Source organism: Heptranchias perlo, unplaced genomic scaffold (assembly GCF_035084215.1).
Source record: "Heptranchias perlo isolate sHepPer1 unplaced genomic scaffold, sHepPer1.hap1 HAP1_SCAFFOLD_131, whole genome shotgun sequence".
Taxonomy (NCBI): Eukaryota; Metazoa; Chordata; class Chondrichthyes; order Hexanchiformes; family Hexanchidae; genus Heptranchias; species Heptranchias perlo.
The window spans coordinates 831,549-849,843 of NW_027138548.1; the positions used below are offsets into that span (position 1 = coordinate 831,549).

The 18,295-nt window shown below is 37.6% G+C and overlaps 1 protein-coding gene across 2 annotated transcripts in view; it reads left to right on the forward strand.

The window, feature by feature from the left end:
- ppp2r5d (protein phosphatase 2, regulatory subunit B', delta) overlaps nt 1–18,295 on the forward strand; it is a 219,395-nt gene that overhangs the window by 139,777 nt on the left and 61,323 nt on the right. The window lies entirely within an intron of this gene.

Genomic DNA, 18,295 nt, shown 5'->3' on the forward strand with positions numbered 1-18,295 from the left:
CAGTGAGTGGGGGATAGTTACATAATACAAACTGATTATTCCTCCAGTAACATGCAGTGAGTGGACGATAGTTACATAATACAAATTGATTATTCCCCCAGTAACATGCAGTGAGTGGGGGATAGTTACATAATACAAATTGATTATTCCCCCAGCAACATGCAGTGAGTGGACGATAGTTACATAATACAAATTGATTATTCCCCCAGTAACATGCAGTGAGTGGACGATAGTAACATAATACAAATTGATTATTCCCCCAGCAACATGCGGTGAGTGGACGATAGTTACATAATACAAATTGATTATTCCTCCAGTAACATGCAGTGAGTGGACGATAGTTACATAATACAAATTGATTATTCCCCCAGTAACATGCAGTGAGTGTGGGATAGTTACAAAATACAAATTGATTATTCCCCCAGTAACATGCAGTGAGTGGACGATAGTTACATAATACAAATTGATTATTTCTACAGTAACATGCAGTGAGTGGACGATAGTTACATAATACAAATTGATTATTCCCCCAGCAACATGCGGTGAGTGGACGATAGTTACATAATACAAATTGATTATTCCCCCAGTAACATGCAGTGAGTGGACGATAGTTACATAATACAAATTGATTATTCCTCCAGTAACATGCAGTGAGTGGACGATAGTTACATAATACAAATTGATTATTCCCCCAGTAACATGCAGTGAGTGGGGGATAGTTACATAATACAAATTGATTATTCCCCCAGTAACATGCAGTGAGTGGACGATAGTTACATAATACAAATTGATTATTCCTCCAGTAACATGCATTGAGTGGACGATAGTTACATAATACAAATTGATTATTCCCCCAGCAACATGCGGTGAGTGGGGGATAGTTACATAATACAAATTGATTATTCCTCCAGTAACATGCAGTGAGTGGGGGATAGTTACATAATACAAATTGATTATTCCCCCAGTAACATGCAGTGAGTGGGGGATAGTTACATAATACAAATTGATTATTCCCCCAGTAACATGCAGTGAGTGGGGGATAGTTACATAATACAAATTGATTATTCCCCCAGTAACATGCAGTGAGTGGGGGATAGTTACATAATACAAATTGATTATTCCCCCAGTAACATGCGGTGAGTGGGGGATAGTTACATAATACAAATTGATTATTCCTCCAGTAACATGCAGTGAGTGGGGGATAGTTACATAATACAAATTGATTATTCCCCCAGTAACATGCAGTGAGTGGGGGATAGTTACATAATACAAATTGATTATTCCTCCAGTAACATGCAGTGAGTGGGGGATAGTTACATAATACAAATTGATTATTCCCCCAGTAACATGCGGTGAGTGGGGGACAGTTACATAATACAAATTGATTATTCCTCCAGTAACATGCAGTGAGTGGGGGATAGTGACATAATACAAATTGATTATTCCCCCAGTAACATGCAGTGAGTGGGGGATAGTTACATAATACAAATTGATTATTCCCCCAGTAACATGCAGTGAGTGGGGGATAGTTACATAATACAAATTGATTATTCCTCCAGTAACATGCAGTGAGTGGGGGATAGTGACATAATACAAATTGATTATTCCCCCAGTAACATGCAGTGAGTGGGGGATAGTTACATAATACAAATTGATTATTCCCCCAGTAACATGCGGTGAGTGGGGGATAGTTACATAATACAAATTGATTATTCCCCCAGTAACATGCAGTGAGTGGGGGATAGTTACATAATACAAATTGATTATTCCTCCAGTAACATGCAGTGAGTGGTGGATAGTGACATAATACAAATTGATTATTCCCCCAGTAACATGCAGTGAGTGGGGGATAGTTACATAATACAAATTGATTATTCCTCCAGTAACATGCAGTGAGTGGGGGACAGTTACATAATACAAATTGATTATTCCTCCAGTAACATGCAGTGAGTGGGGGATAGTTACATAATACAAATTGATTATTCCCCCAGTAACATGCAGTGAGTGGACGATAGTTACATAATACAAATTGATTATTCCTCCAGTAACATGCAGTGAGTGGACGATAGTTACATAATACAAATTGATTATTCCCCCAGTAACATGCAGTGAGTGGGGGATAGTTACATAATACAAATTGATTATTCCCCCAGTAACATGCAGTGAGTGGACGATAGTTACATAATACAAATTGATTATTCCTCCAGTAACATGCAGTGAGTGGACGATAGTTACATAATACAAATTGATTATTCCCCCAGTAACATGCAGTGAGTGGGGGATAGTTACATAATACAAATTGATTATTCCTCCAGTAACATGCAGTGAGTGGGGGATAGTTACATAATACAAATTGATTATTTCTACAGTAACATGCAGTGAGTGGACGATAGTTACATAATACAAATTGATTATTCCTCCAGTAACATGCGGTGAGTGGGGGATGGTTACATAATACAAATTGATTATTCCCCCAGTAACATGCGGTGAGTGGACGATAGTTACATAATACAAATTGATTATTCCTCCAGTAACATGCAGTGAGTGGACGATAGTTACATAATACAAATTGATTATTCCTCCAGTAACATGCAGTGAGTGGGGGATAGTTACATAATACAAATTGATTATTCCCCCAGTAACATGCATTGAGTGGACGATAGTTACATAATACAAATTGATTATTCCCCCAGCAACATTCGGTGAGTGGGGGATAGTTACATAATACAAATTGATTATTCCTCCAGTAACATGCATTGAGTGGACGATAGTTACATAATACAAATTGATTATTCCCCCAGTAACATGCAGTGAGTGGGGGATAGTTACATAATACAAATTGATTATTCCCCCAGTAACATGCATTGAGTGGACGATAGTTACATAATACAAATTGATTATTCCCCCAGTAACATGCAGTGAGTGGGGGATAGTTACATAATACAAATTGATTATTCCCCCAGTAACATGCAGTGAGTGGGGGATAGTTACATAATACAAATTGATTATTTCTCCAGTAACATGCAGTGAGTGGGGGATAGTTACATAATACAAATTGATTATTCCCCCAGTAACATGCAGTGAGTGGGGGATAGTTACATAATACAAATTGATTATTCCCCCAGTAACATGCAGTGAGTGGACGATAGTTACATAATACAAATTGATTATTCCTCCAGTAACATGCAGTGAGTGGGGGATAGTTACATAATACAAATTGATTATTCCCCCAGTAACATGCAGTGAGTGGACGATAGTTACATAATACAAATTGATTATTCCTCAAGTAACATGCAGTGAGTGGACGATAGTTACATAATACAAATTGATTATTCCTCCAGTAACATGCAGTGAGTGGACGATAGTTACATAATACAAATTGATTATTCCCCCAGTAACATGCAGTGAGTGGACGATAGTTACATAATACAAATTGATTATTCCCCCAGTAACATGCAGTGAGTGGACGATAGTTACATAATACAAATTGATTATTCCCCCAGTAACATGCAGTGAGTGGGGGATAGTTACATAATACAAATTGATTATTCCCCCAGCAACATGCAGTGAGTGGACGATAGTTACATAATACAAATTGATTATTCCCCCAGTAACATGCAGTGAGTGGACGATAGTAACATAATACAAATTGATTATTCCCCCAGCAACATGCGGTGAGTGGACGATAGTTACATAATACAAATTGATTATTCCTCCAGTAACATGCAGTGAGTGGACGATAGTTACATAATACAAATTGATTATTCCCCCAGTAACATGCAGTGAGTGGACGATAGTTACATAATACAAATTGATTATTCCTCCAGTAACATGCAGTGAGTGGGGGATAGTTACATAATACAAATTGATTATTCCCCCAGTAACATGCAGTGAGTGGACGATAGTTACATAATACAAATTGATTATTTCTACAGTAACATGCAGTGAGTGGACGATAGTTACATAATACAAATTGATTATTCCCCCAGCAACATGCGGTGAGTGGACGATAGTTACATAATACAAATTGATTATTCCCCCAGTAACATGCAGTGAGTGGGGGATAGTTACATAATACAAATTGATTATTCCTCCAGTAACATGCAGTGAGTGGGGGATAGTTACATAATACAAATTGATTATTCCCCCAGTAACATGCATTGAGTGGACGATAGTTACATAATACAAATTGATTATTCCCCCAGCAACATGCGGTGAGTGGGGGATAGTTACATAATACAAATTGATTATTCCCCCAGTAACATGCAGTGAGTGGACGATAGTTACATAATACAAATTGATTATTCCTCCAGTAACATGCGGTGAGTGGGGGATAGTTACATAATACAAATTGATTATTCCTCCAGTAACATGCAGTGAGTGGGGGACAGTTACATAATACAAATTGATTATTCCTCCAGTAACATGCAGTGAGTGGGGGATAGTTACATAATACAAATTGATTATTCCCCCAGTAACATGCAGTGAGTGGACGATAGTTACATAATACAAATTGATTATTCCCCCAGTAACATGCAGTGAGTGGACGATAGTTACATAATACAAATTGATTATTCCCCCAGCAACATGCGGTGAGTGGACGATAGTTACATAATACAAATTGATTATTTCTCCAGTAACATGGAGTGAGTGGGGGATAGTTACATAATACAAATTGATTATTCCCCCAGTAACATGCAGTGAGTGGGGGATAGTCATATAATACAAATTGATTATTCCTCCAGTAACATGCAGTAAGTGGGGGATAGTTACATAATACAAATTGATTATTCCTCCAGCAACATGCAGTGAGTGGACGATAGTTACATAATACAAATTGATTATTCCCCCAGTAACATGCAGTGAGTGGGGGATAGTTACATAATACAAATTGATTATTCCCCCAGTAACATGCAGTGAGTGGACGATAGTTACATAATACAAATTGATTATTCCCCCAGTAACATGCAGTGAGTGGGGGATAGTTACATAATACAAATTGATTATTCCTCCAGCAACATGCAGTGAGTGGACGATAGTTACATAATACAAATTGATTATTCCCCCAGTAACATGCAGTGAGTGGGGGATAGTTACATAATACAAATTGATTATTTCTACAGTAACATGCAGTGAGTGGACGATAGTTACATAATATAAATTGATTATTTCTCCAGTAACATGCAGTGAGTGGACGATAGTTACATAATACAAATTGATTATTCCCCCAGTAACATGCAGTGAGTGGACGATAGTTACATAATACAAATTGATTATTCCTCCAGTAACATGCAGTGAGTGGGGGATAGTTACATAATACAAATTGATTATTCCCCCAGTAACATGCAGTGAGTGGGGGATAGTTACATAATACAAATTGATTATTCCCCCAGTAACATGCAGTGAGTGGACGATAGTTACATAATACAAATTGATTATTCCCCCAGTAACATGCAGTGAGTGGACGATAGTTACATAATACAAATTGATTATTCCCCCAGTAACATGCAGTGAGTGGACGATAGTTACATAATACAAATTGATTATTCCCCCAGTAACATGCAGTGAGTGGACGATAGTTACATAATACAAATTGATTATTTCTACAGTAACATGCAGTGAGTGGACGATAGTTACATAATACAAATTGATTATTCCCCCAGCAACATGCGGTGAGTGGACGATAGTTACATAATACAAATTGATTATTCCCCCAGTAACATGCAGTGAGTGGGGGATAGTTACATAATACAAATTGATTATTCCTCCAGTAACATGCAGTGAGTGGGGGATAGTTACATAATACAAATTGATTATTCCCCCAGTAACATGCATTGAGTGGACGATAGTTACATAATACAAATTGATTATTCCCCCAGCAACATGCGGTGAGTGGGGGATAGTTACATAATACAAATTGATTATTCCCCCAGTAACATGCAGTGAGTGGACGATAGTTACATAATACAAATTGATTAATCCTCCAGTAACATGCGGTGAGTGGGGGATAGTTACATAATACAAATTGATTATTCCTCCAGTAACATGCAGTGAGTGGGGGACAGTTACATAATACAAATTGATTATTCCTCCAGTAACATGCAGTGAGTGGGGGATAGTTACATAATACAAATTGATTATTCCCCCAGTAACATGCAGTGAGTGGACGATAGTTACATAATACAAATTGATTATTCCCCCAGTAACATGCAGTGAGTGGACGATAGTTACATAATACAAATTGATTATTCCCCCAGCAACATGCGGTGAGTGGACGATAGTTACATAATACAAATTGATTATTTCTCCAGTAACATGGAGTGAGTGGGGGATAGTTACATAATACAAATTGATTATTCCCCCAGTAACATGCAGTGAGTGGGGGATAGTCATATAATACAAATTGATTATTCCTCCAGTAACATGCAGTAAGTGGGGGATAGTTACATAATACAAATTGATTATTCCTCCAGCAACATGCAGTGAGTGGACGATAGTTACATAATACAAATTGATTATTCCCCCAGTAACATGCAGTGAGTGGGGGATAGTTACATAATACAAATTGATTATTCCCCCAGTAACATGCAGTGAGTGGACGATAGTTACATAATACAAATTGATTATTCCCCCAGTAACATGCAGTGAGTGGGGGATAGTTACATAATACAAATTGATTATTCCTCCAGCAACATGCAGTGAGTGGACGATAGTTACATAATACAAATTGATTATTCCCCCAGTAACATGCAGTGAGTGGGGGATAGTTACATAATACAAATTGATTATTTCTACAGTAACATGCAGTGAGTGGACGATAGTTACATAATACAAATTGATTATTTCTCCAGTAACATGCAGTGAGTGGACGATAGTTACATAATACAAATTGATTATTCCCCCAGTAACATGCAGTGAGTGGACGATAGTTACATAATACAAATTGATTATTCCTCCAGTAACATGCAGTGAGTGGGGGATAGTTACATAATACAAATTGATTATTCCCCCATTAACATGCAGTGAGTGGACGATAGTTACATAATACAAATTGATTATTCCCCCAGTAACATGCAGTGAGTGGACGATAGTTACATAATACAAATTGATTATTCCCCCAGTAACATGCAGTGAGTGGACGATAGTTACATAATACAAATTAATTATTCCTCCAGTAACATGCAGTGAGTGGGGGATAGTTACATAATACAAATTGATTATTCCTCCAGTAACATGCAGTGAGTGGACAATAGTTACAGAATACAAATTGATTATTCCTCCAGTAACATGCAGTGAGTGAACAATAGTTACATAATACAAATTGATTATTCCCCCAGTAACATGCAGTGAGTGGGGGATAGTTACATAATACAAATTGATTATTCCCCCAGTAACATGCAGTGAGTGGGGGATAGTTACATAATACAAATTGATTATTCCCCCAGTAACATGCAGTGAGTGGGGGATAGTTACATAATACAAATTGATTATTCCCCCAGTAACATGCGGTGAGTGGGGGATAGTTACATAATACAAATTGATTATTCCCCCAGCAACATGCGGTGAGTGGACGATAGTTACATAATACAAATTGATTATTTCTCCAGTAACATGGAGTGAGTGGGGGATAGTTACATAATACAAATTGATTATTCCCCCAGTAACATGCAGTGAGTGGGGGATAGTTACATAATACAAATTGATTATTCCTCCAGTAACATGCAGTGAGTGGACGATAGTTACATAATACAAATTGATTATTCCCCCAGTAACATGCAGTGAGTGGGGGATAGTTACATAATACAAATTGATTATTCCCCCAGTAACATGCAGTGAGTGGGGGATAGTTACATAATACAAATTGATTATTCCCCCAGTAACATGCAGTGAGTGGGGGATAGTTACATAATACAAATTGATTATTCCTCCAGTAACATGGAGTGAGTGGGGGATAGTTACATAATACAAATTGATTATTCCCCCAGTAACATGCAGTGAGTGGACGATAGTTACATAATACAAATTGATTATTCCCCCAGTAACATGCAGTGAGTGGGGGATAGTTCCATAATACAAATTGATTATTTCTCCAGTAACATGGAGTGAGTGGGGGATAGTTACATAATACAAATTGATTATTCCCCCAGTAACATGGAGTGAGTGGGGGATAGTTACATAATACAAATTGATTATTTCTCCAGTAACATGGAGTGAGTGGGGGATCGTTACATAATACAAATTGATTATTTCTCCAGTAACATGCAGTGAGTGGGGGATAGTTACATAATACAAATTGATTATTCCCCCAGTAACATGCAGTGAGTGGACGATAGTTACATAATACAAATTGATTATTCCCCCAGTAACATGCAGTGAGTGGACGATAGTTACATAATACAAATTGATTATTCCCCCAGTAACATGCAGTGAGTGGGGGATAGTTACATAATGCAAATTGATTATTCCCCCAGTAACATGCAGTGAGTGGACGATAGTTACATAATACAAATTGATTATTCCTCCAGTAACATGCAGTGAGTGGGGGATAGTTACATAATACAAATTGATTATTCCTCCAGCAACATGCAGTGAGTGGACGATAGTTACATAATACAAATTGATTATTCCTCCAGTAACATGCAGTGAGTCGACGATAGTTACATAATACAAATTGATTATTCCCCCAGTAACATGCAGTGAGTGGGGGATAGTTACATAATACAAATTGATTATTCCTCCAGCAACATGCAGTGAGTGGACGATAGTTACATAATACAAATTGATTATTCCCCCAGTAACATGCAGTGAGTGGACGATAGTTACATAATACAAATTGATTATTCCTCCAGCAACATGCAGTGAGTGGACGATAGTTACATAATACAAATTGATTATTCCTCCAGCAACATGCAGTGAGTGGACGATAGTTACATAATACAAATTGATTATTCCCCCAGTAACATGCAGTGAGTGGGGGATAGTTACATAATACAAATTGATTATTCCCCCAGTAACATGCAGTGAGTGGGGGATAGTAACATTAAACAAATTGATTATTCCCCCAGTAACATGCAGTGAGTGGACGATAGTTACATAATACAAATTGATTATTCCCCCAGTAACATGCAGTGAGTGGACGATAGTTACATAATACAAATTGATTATTCCCCCAGTAACATGCAGTGAGTGGACGATAGTTACATAATACAAATTGATTATTCCCCCAGTAACATGCAGTGAGTGGGGGATAGTTACATAATCCAAATTGATTATTCCACCAGTAACATGCAGTGAGTGGGGGATAGTTACATAATACAAATTGATTATTCCCCCAGTAACATGCAGTGAGTGGGGGATAGTTACATAATCCAAATTGATTATTCCCCCAGTAACATTCAATGAGTGGGGGATAGTTACATAATCCAAATTGATTATTCCCCCAGTAACATGCAGTGAGTGGGGGATAGTTACATTATACAAATTGATTATTCCCCCAGTAACATGCAGTGAGTGGGGGAAAGTTACATAATACAAATTGATTATTCCCCCAGTAACATGCAGTGAGTGGACGATAGTTACATAATACAAATTAATTATTCCTCCAGTAACATGCAGTGAGTGGGGGATAGTTACATAATACAAATTGATTATTCCTCCAGTAACATGCAGTGAGTGGACAATAGTTACAGAATACAAATTGATTATTCCTCCAGTAACATGCAGTGAGTGAACAATAGTTACATAATACAAATTGATTATTCCCCCAGTAACATGCAGTGAGTGGGGGATAGTTACATAATACAAATTGATTATTCCCCCAGTAACATGCAGTGAGTGGGGGATAGTTACATAATACAAATTGATTATTCCCCCAGTAACATGCAGTGAGTGGGGGATAGTTACATAATACAAATTGATTATTCCCCCAGTAACATGCGGTGAGTGGGGGATAGTTACATAATACAAATTGATTATTCCCCCAGCAACATGCGGTGAGTGGACGATAGTTACATAATACAAATTGATTATTTCTCCAGTAACATGGAGTGAGTGGGGGATAGTTACATAATACAAATTGATTATTCCCCCAGTAACATGCAGTGAGTGGGGGATAGTTACATAATACAAATTGATTATTCCTCCAGTAACATGGAGTGAGTGGGGGATAGTTCCATAATACAAATTGATTATTTCTCCAGTAACATGGAGTGAGTGGGGGATAGTTACATAATACAAATTGATTATTCCCCCAGCAACATGCAGTGAGTGGACGATAGTTACATAATACAAATTGATTATTCCCCCAGTAACATGGAGTGAGTGGGGGATAGTTACATAATACAAATTGATTATTCCCCCAGTAACATGGAGTGAGTGGGGGATAGTTACATAATACAAATTGATTATTCCTCCAGTAACATGGAGTGAGTGGGGGATAGTTACATAATACAAATTGATTATTTCTCCAGTAACATGGAGTGAGTGGGGGATAGTTACATAATACAAATTGATTATTTCTCCAGTAACATGCAGTGAGTGGGGGATAGTTACATAATACAAATTGATTATTCCCCCAGTAACATGCAGTGAGTGGGGGATAGTTACATAATACAAATTGATTATTCCTCCAGTAACATGCAGTGAGTGGACGATAGTTACATAATACAAATTGATTATTCCCCCAGTAACATGCAGTGAGTGGACGATAGTTACATAATACAAATTGATTATTCCCCCAGTAACATGCAGTGAGTGGACGATAGTTACATAATACAAATTGATTATTCCTCCAGTAACATGCAGTGAGTGGACGATAGTTACATAATACAAATTGATTATTCCCCCAGTAACATGCAGTGAGTGGGGGATAGTTACATAATACAAATTGATTATTCCCCCAGTAACATGCAGTGAGTGGGGGATAGTTACATAATACAAATTGATTATTCCCCCAGTAACATGCAGTGAGTGGGGGATAGTTACATAATACAAATTGATTATTCCTCCAGTAACATGGAGTGAGTGGGGGATAGTTACATAATACAAATTGATTATTCCCCCAGTAACATGCAGTGAGTGGACGATAGTTACATAATACAAATTGATTATTCCCCCAGTAACATGCAGTGAGTGGGGGATAGTTCCATAATACAAATTGATTATTTCTCCAGTAACATGGAGTGAGTGGGGGATAGTTACATAATACAAATTGATTATTCCCCCAGTAACATGGAGTGAGTGGGGGATAGTTACATAATACAAATTGATTATTTCTCCAGTAACATGGAGTGAGTGGGGGATCGTTACATAATACAAATTGATTATTTCTCCAGTAACATGCAGTGAGTGGGGGATAGTTACATAATACAAATTGATTATTCCCCCAGTAACATGCAGTGAGTGGACGATAGTTACATAATACAAATTGATTATTCGCCCAGTAACATGCAGTGAGTGGACGATAGTTACATAATACAAATTGATTATTCCCCCAGTAACATGCAGTGAGTGGGGGATAGTTACATAATACAAATTGATTATTCCCCCAGTAACATGCAGTGAGTGGGGGATAGTTACATAATACAAATTGATTATTCCTCCAGCAACATGCAGTGAGTGGACGATAGTTACATAATACAAATTGATTATTCCTCCAGTAACATGCAGTGAGTCGACGATAGTTACATAATACAAATTGATTATTCCTCCAGTAACATGCAGTGAGTGGGGGATAGTTACATAATACAAATTGATTATTCCTCCAGCAACATGCAGTGAGTGGACGATAGTTACATAATACAAATTGATTATTCCTCCAGTAACATGCAGTGAGTCGACGATAGTTACATAATACAAATTGATTATTCCCCCAGTAACATGCAGTGAGTGGGGGATAGTTACATAATACAAATTGATTATTCCTCCAGCAACATGCAGTGAGTGGACGATAGTTACATAATACAAATTGATTATTCCCCCAGTAACATGCAGTGAGTGGACGATAGTTACATAATACAAATTGATTATTCCTCCAGCAACATGCAGTGAGTGGACGATAGTTACATAATACAAATTGATTATTCCTCCAGCAACATGCAGTGAGTGGACGATAGTTACATAATACAAATTGATTATTCCCCCAGTAACATGCAGTGAGTGGGGGATAGTTACATAATACAAATTGATTATTCCCCCAGTAACATGCAGTGAGTGGGGGATAGTTACATTAAACAAATTGATTATTCCCCCAGTCACATGCAGTGAGTGGGGGATAGTTGCATAATACAAATTGATTATTCCTCCAGTAACATGCAGTGAGTGGGGGACAGTTACATAATACAAATTGATTATTCCCCCAGTAACATGCAGTGAGTGGACGATAGTTACATAATACAAATTGATTATTCCCCCAGTAACATGCAGTGAGTGGGGGATAGTTACATAATACAAATTGATTATTCCCCCAGTAACATGCAGTGAGTGGACGATAGTTGCATAATACAAATTGATTATTCCTCCAGTTACATGCAGTGAGTGGGGGATAGTTACATAATACAAATTGATTATTCCCCCAGTAACATGCAGTGAGTGGGGGATAGTTACATAATACAAATTGATTATTCCCCCAGTAACATGCAGTGAGTGGGGGATAGTTACATAATACGAATTCATTATTCCCCCAGTAACATGCAGTGAGTGGACGATAGTTACATAATACAAATTGATTATTCCCCCAGTAACATGCAGTGAGTGGGGGATAGTTACATAATACAAATTGATTATTCCCCCAGTAACATGCAGTGAGTGGGGGATAGTTACATAATACAAATTGATTATTGCCCCAGTAACATGGAGTGAGTGGACGATAGTTACATAATACAAATTGATTATTCCCCCAGTAACATGCAGTGAGTGGGGGATAGTTACATAATACAAATTGATTATTCCCCCAGTAACATGCAGTGAGTGGGGGATAGTTACATAATACAAATTGATTATTCCCCCAGTAACATGCAGTGAGTGGGGGATAGTTACATAATACAAATTGATTATTCCCCCAGTAACATGCAGTGAGTGGGGGATAGTTACATAATACAAATTCATTATTCCCCCAGTAACATGCAGTGAGTGGGGGATAGTTACATAATACAAATTGATTATTCCCCCAGTAACATGCAGTGAGTGGGGGATAGTTACATAATACAAATTGATTATTCCCCCAGTAACATGCAGTGAGTGGACGATAGTTACATAATACAAATTGATTATTTCTCCAGTAACATGCAGTGAGTGGGGGATAGTTACATAATACAAATTGATTATTCCACCAGTAACATGCAGTGAGTGGACGATAGTTACATAATACAAATTGATTATTCCTCCAGTAACATGCAGTGAGTGGGGGATAGTTACATAATACAAATTGATTATTCCCCCAGTAACATGCAGTGAGTGGGGGATAGTTACATAATACAAATTGATTATTCCCCCAGTAACATGCAGTGAGTGGGGGATAGTTACATAATACAAATTGATTATTCCTCCAGTAACATGGAGTAAGTGGGGGATAGTTACATAATACAAATTGATTATTCCCCCAGTAACATGGAGTGTGTGGACGATAGTTACATAATACAAATTGATTATTCCCCCAGTAACATGCAGTGAGTGGGGGATAGTTACATAATACAAATTGATTATTCCCCCAGTAACATGCAGTGAGTGGGGGATAGTTACATAATACAAATTGATTATTCCCCCAGTAACATGCATTGAGTGGGGGATAGTTACATAATACAAATTGATTATTCCCCCAGTAACATGCAGTGAGTGGACGATAGTTACATAATACAAATTGATTATTCCCCCAGTAACATGCAGTGAGTGGGGGATAGTTACATAATACAAATTGATTATTCCTCCAGTAACATGCAGTGAGTGGGGGACAGTTACATAATACAAATTGATTATGCCCCCAGTAACATGCAGTGAGTGGGGGATAGTTACATAATACAAATTGATTATTCCCCCAGTAACATGCAGTGAGTGGGGGATAGTTACATAATACAAATTGATTATTCCCCCAGTAACGTGCAGTGAGTGGACGATAGTTACATAATACAAATTGATTATTCCCCCAGTAACATGCAGTGAGTGGGGGATAGTTACATAATACAAATTGATTATTCCTCCAGTAACATGCAGTGAGTGGACGATGGTTACATAATACAAATTGATTATTCCCCCAGTAACATGCAGTGAGTGGGGGATAGTTACATAATACAAATTGATTATTGCCCCAGTAACATGGAGTGAGTGGACGATAGTTACATAATACATATTGATTATTCCCCCAGTAACATGCAGTGAGTGGACGATAGTTACATAATACAAATTGATTATTCCCCCAGTAACATGGAGTGAGTGGACGATAGTTACATAATACAAATTGATTATTCCCCCAGTAACATGCAGTGAGTGGACGATAGTTACATAATACAAATTGATTATTCCTCCAGTAACATGCAGTGAGTGGACGATAGTTACATAATACAAATTGATTATTCCCCCAGTAACATGCAGTGAGTGGGGGATAGTTACATAATACAAATTGATTATTCCCCCAGTAACATGCAGTGAGTGGGGGATAGTTACATAATACAAATTGATTATTCCCCCAGTAACATGCGGTGAGTGGGGGATAGTTACATAATACAAATTGATTATTCCCCCAGTAACATGCAGTGAGTGGGGGATAGTTACACAATACAAATTGATTATTCCCCCAGTAACATGCAGTGAGTGGGGGATAGTTACATAATACAAATTGATTATTCCCCCAGTAACATGCAGTGAGTGGGGGATAGTTACATAATACAAATTGATTATTCCCCCAGTAACATGCAGTGAGTGGGGGATAGTTACATAATACAAATTGATTATTCCCCCAGTAACATGCGGTGAGTGGACGATAGTTGCATAATACAAATTGATTATTCCTCCAGTAACATGCAGTGAGTGGACGATAGTTACATAATACAAATTGATTATTCCCCCAGTAACATGCAGTGAGTGGACGATAGTTACATAATACAAATTGATTATTCCCCCAGTAACATGCAGTGAGTGGGGGATAGTTACATAATACAAATTGATTATTCCCCCAGTAACATGCAGTGAGTGGGGGATAGTTACATAATACAAATTGATTATTCCCCCAGTAACATGCAGTGAGTGGGGGATAGTTACATAATACAAATTGATTATTCCCCCAGTAACATGCAGTGAGTGGACGATAGTTGCATAATACAAATTGATTATTCCCCCAGTAACATGCAGTGAGTGGGGGATAGTTACATAATACAAATTGATTATTCCTCCAGTAACATGCAGTGAGTGGACGATAGTTACATAATACAAATTGATTATTCCTCCAGTAACATGCAGTGAGTGGACGATAGTTACATAATACAAATTGATTATTCCCCCAGTAACATGCAGTGAGTGGGGGATAGTTACATAATACAAATTGATTATTCCCCCAGTAACATGCAGTGAGTGGGGGATAGTTACATAATACAAATTGATTATTCCTCCAGTAACATGCAGTGAGTGGACGATAGTTACATAATACAAATTGATTATTCCTCCAGTAACATGCAGTGAGTGGGGGATAGTTACATAATACAAATTGATTATTCCTCCAGTAACATGCAGTGAGTGGACGATAGTTACATAATACAAATTGATTATTCCCCCAGTAACAGGCAGTGAGTGGGGGATAGTTACATAATACAAATTGATTATTCCTCCAGCAACATGCAGTGAGTGGGGGATAGTTACATAATACAAATTGATTATTCCTCCAGTAACATGCAGTGAGTGGACGATAGTTACATAATACAAATTGATTATTCCCCCAGTAACATGCAGTGAGTGGGGGATAGTTACATAATACAAATTGATTATTCCACCAGTAACATGCAGTGAGTGGACGATAGTTACATAATACAAATTGATTATTCCCCCAGTAATATGCAGTGAGTGGGGGACAGTTACATAATACAAATTGATTATTCCCCCAGTAACATGCAGTGAGTGGGGGTTAGTTACATAATACAAATTGATTATTCCCCCAGTAACATGCAGTGAATGGGGGATAGTTACATAATACAAATTGATTATTCCCCCAGCAACATGCAGTGAGTGGGGGATAGTTACATAATACAAATTGATTATTCCCCCAGTAACATGCAGTGAGTGGGGGATAGTTACATAATACAAATTGATTATTCCTCCAGTTAAATGCAGTGAGTGGGGGATAGTTCCATAATACAAATTGATTATTCCCCCAGTAACATGCAGTGAGTGGGGGATAGTTACATAATACAAATTGATTATTCCCCCAGCAACATGCAGTGAGTGGACGATAGTTACATAATACAAATTGATTATTCCCCCAGTAACATGCAGTGAGTGGGGGATAGTTACATAATACAAATTGATTATTCCCCCAGTAACATGCAGTGAGTGGACGATAGTTACATAATACAAATTGATTATTCCTCCAGCAACATGCAGTGAGTGGGGGATAGTTACATAATACAAATTGATTATTCCCCCAGTAACATGGAGTGAGTGGACGATAGTTACATAATACAAATTGATTATTCCTCCAGTAACATGCAGTGAGTGGACGATAGTTACATAATACAAATTGATTATTCCTCCAGTAACATGCAGTGAGTGGACGATAGTTACATAATACAAATTGATTATTCCTCCAGCAACATGCAGTGAGTGGGGGATAGTTACATAATACAAATTGATTATTCCCCCAGTAACATGGAGTGAGTGGACGATAGTTACATAATACAAATTGATTATTCCTCCAGTAACATGCAGTGAGTGGACGATAGTTCCAGAATACAAATTGATTATTCCTCCAGTAACATGCAGTGAGTGGACGATAGTTACATAATACAAATTGATTATTCCCCCAGTAACATGCAGTGAGTGGGGGATAGTTACATAATACAAATTGATTATTCCCCCAGTAACATGGAGTGAGTGGGGGATAGTTACATAATACAAATTGATTATTCCTCCAGTAACATGGAGTGAGTGGGGGATAGTTACATAATACAAATTGATTATTTCTCCAGTAACATGGAGTGAGTGGGGGATAGTTACATAATACAAATTGATTATTTCTCCAGTAACATGCAGTGAGTGGGGGATAGTTACATAATACAAATTGATTATTCCCCCAGTAACATGCAGTGAGTGGGGGATAGTTACATAATACAAATTGATTATTCCTCCAGTAACATGCGGTGAGTGGGGGATAGTTACATAATACAAATTGATTATTCCCCCAGTAACATGCAGTGAGTGGACGATAGTTACATAATACAAATTGATTATTCCCCCAGTAACATGCAGTGAGTGGGGGATAGTTACATAATACAAATTGATTATTCCTCCAGTAACATGCAGTGAGTGGACGATAGTTACATAATACAAATTGATTATTCCCCCAGTAACATGCAGTGAGTGGACGATAGTTACATAATACAAATTGATTATTCCCCCAGTAACATGCAGTGAGTGGACGATAGTTACATAATACAAATTGATTATTCCTCCAGTAACATGCAGTGAGTGGACGATAGTTACATAATACAAATTGATTATTCCCCCAGTAACATGCAGTGAGTGGGGGATAGTTACATAATACAAATTGATTATTCCCCCAGTAACATGCAGTGAGTGGGGGATAGTTACATAATACAAATTGATTATTCCTCCAGTAACATGCAGTGAGTGGGGGATAGTTACATAATACAAATTGATTATTCCCCCAGTAACATGCAGTGAGTGGACGATAGTTACATAATACAAATTGATTATTCCCCCAGTAACATGCAGTGAGTGGGGGATAGTTACATAATACAAATTGATTATTCCTCCAGTAACATGCAGTGAGTGGACGATAGTTACATAATACAAATTGATTATTCCCCCAGTAACATGCAGTGAGTGGACGATAGTTACATAATACAAATTGATTATTCCCCCAGTAACATGCAGTGAGTGGACGATAGTTACATAATACAAATTGATTATTCCTCCAGTAACATGCAGTGAGTGGACGATAGTTACATAATACAAATTGATTATTCCCCCAGTAACATGCAGTGAGTGGGGGATAGTTACATAATACAAATTGATTATTCCCCCAGTAACATGCAGTGAGTGGGGGATAGTTACATAATACAAATTGATTATTCCC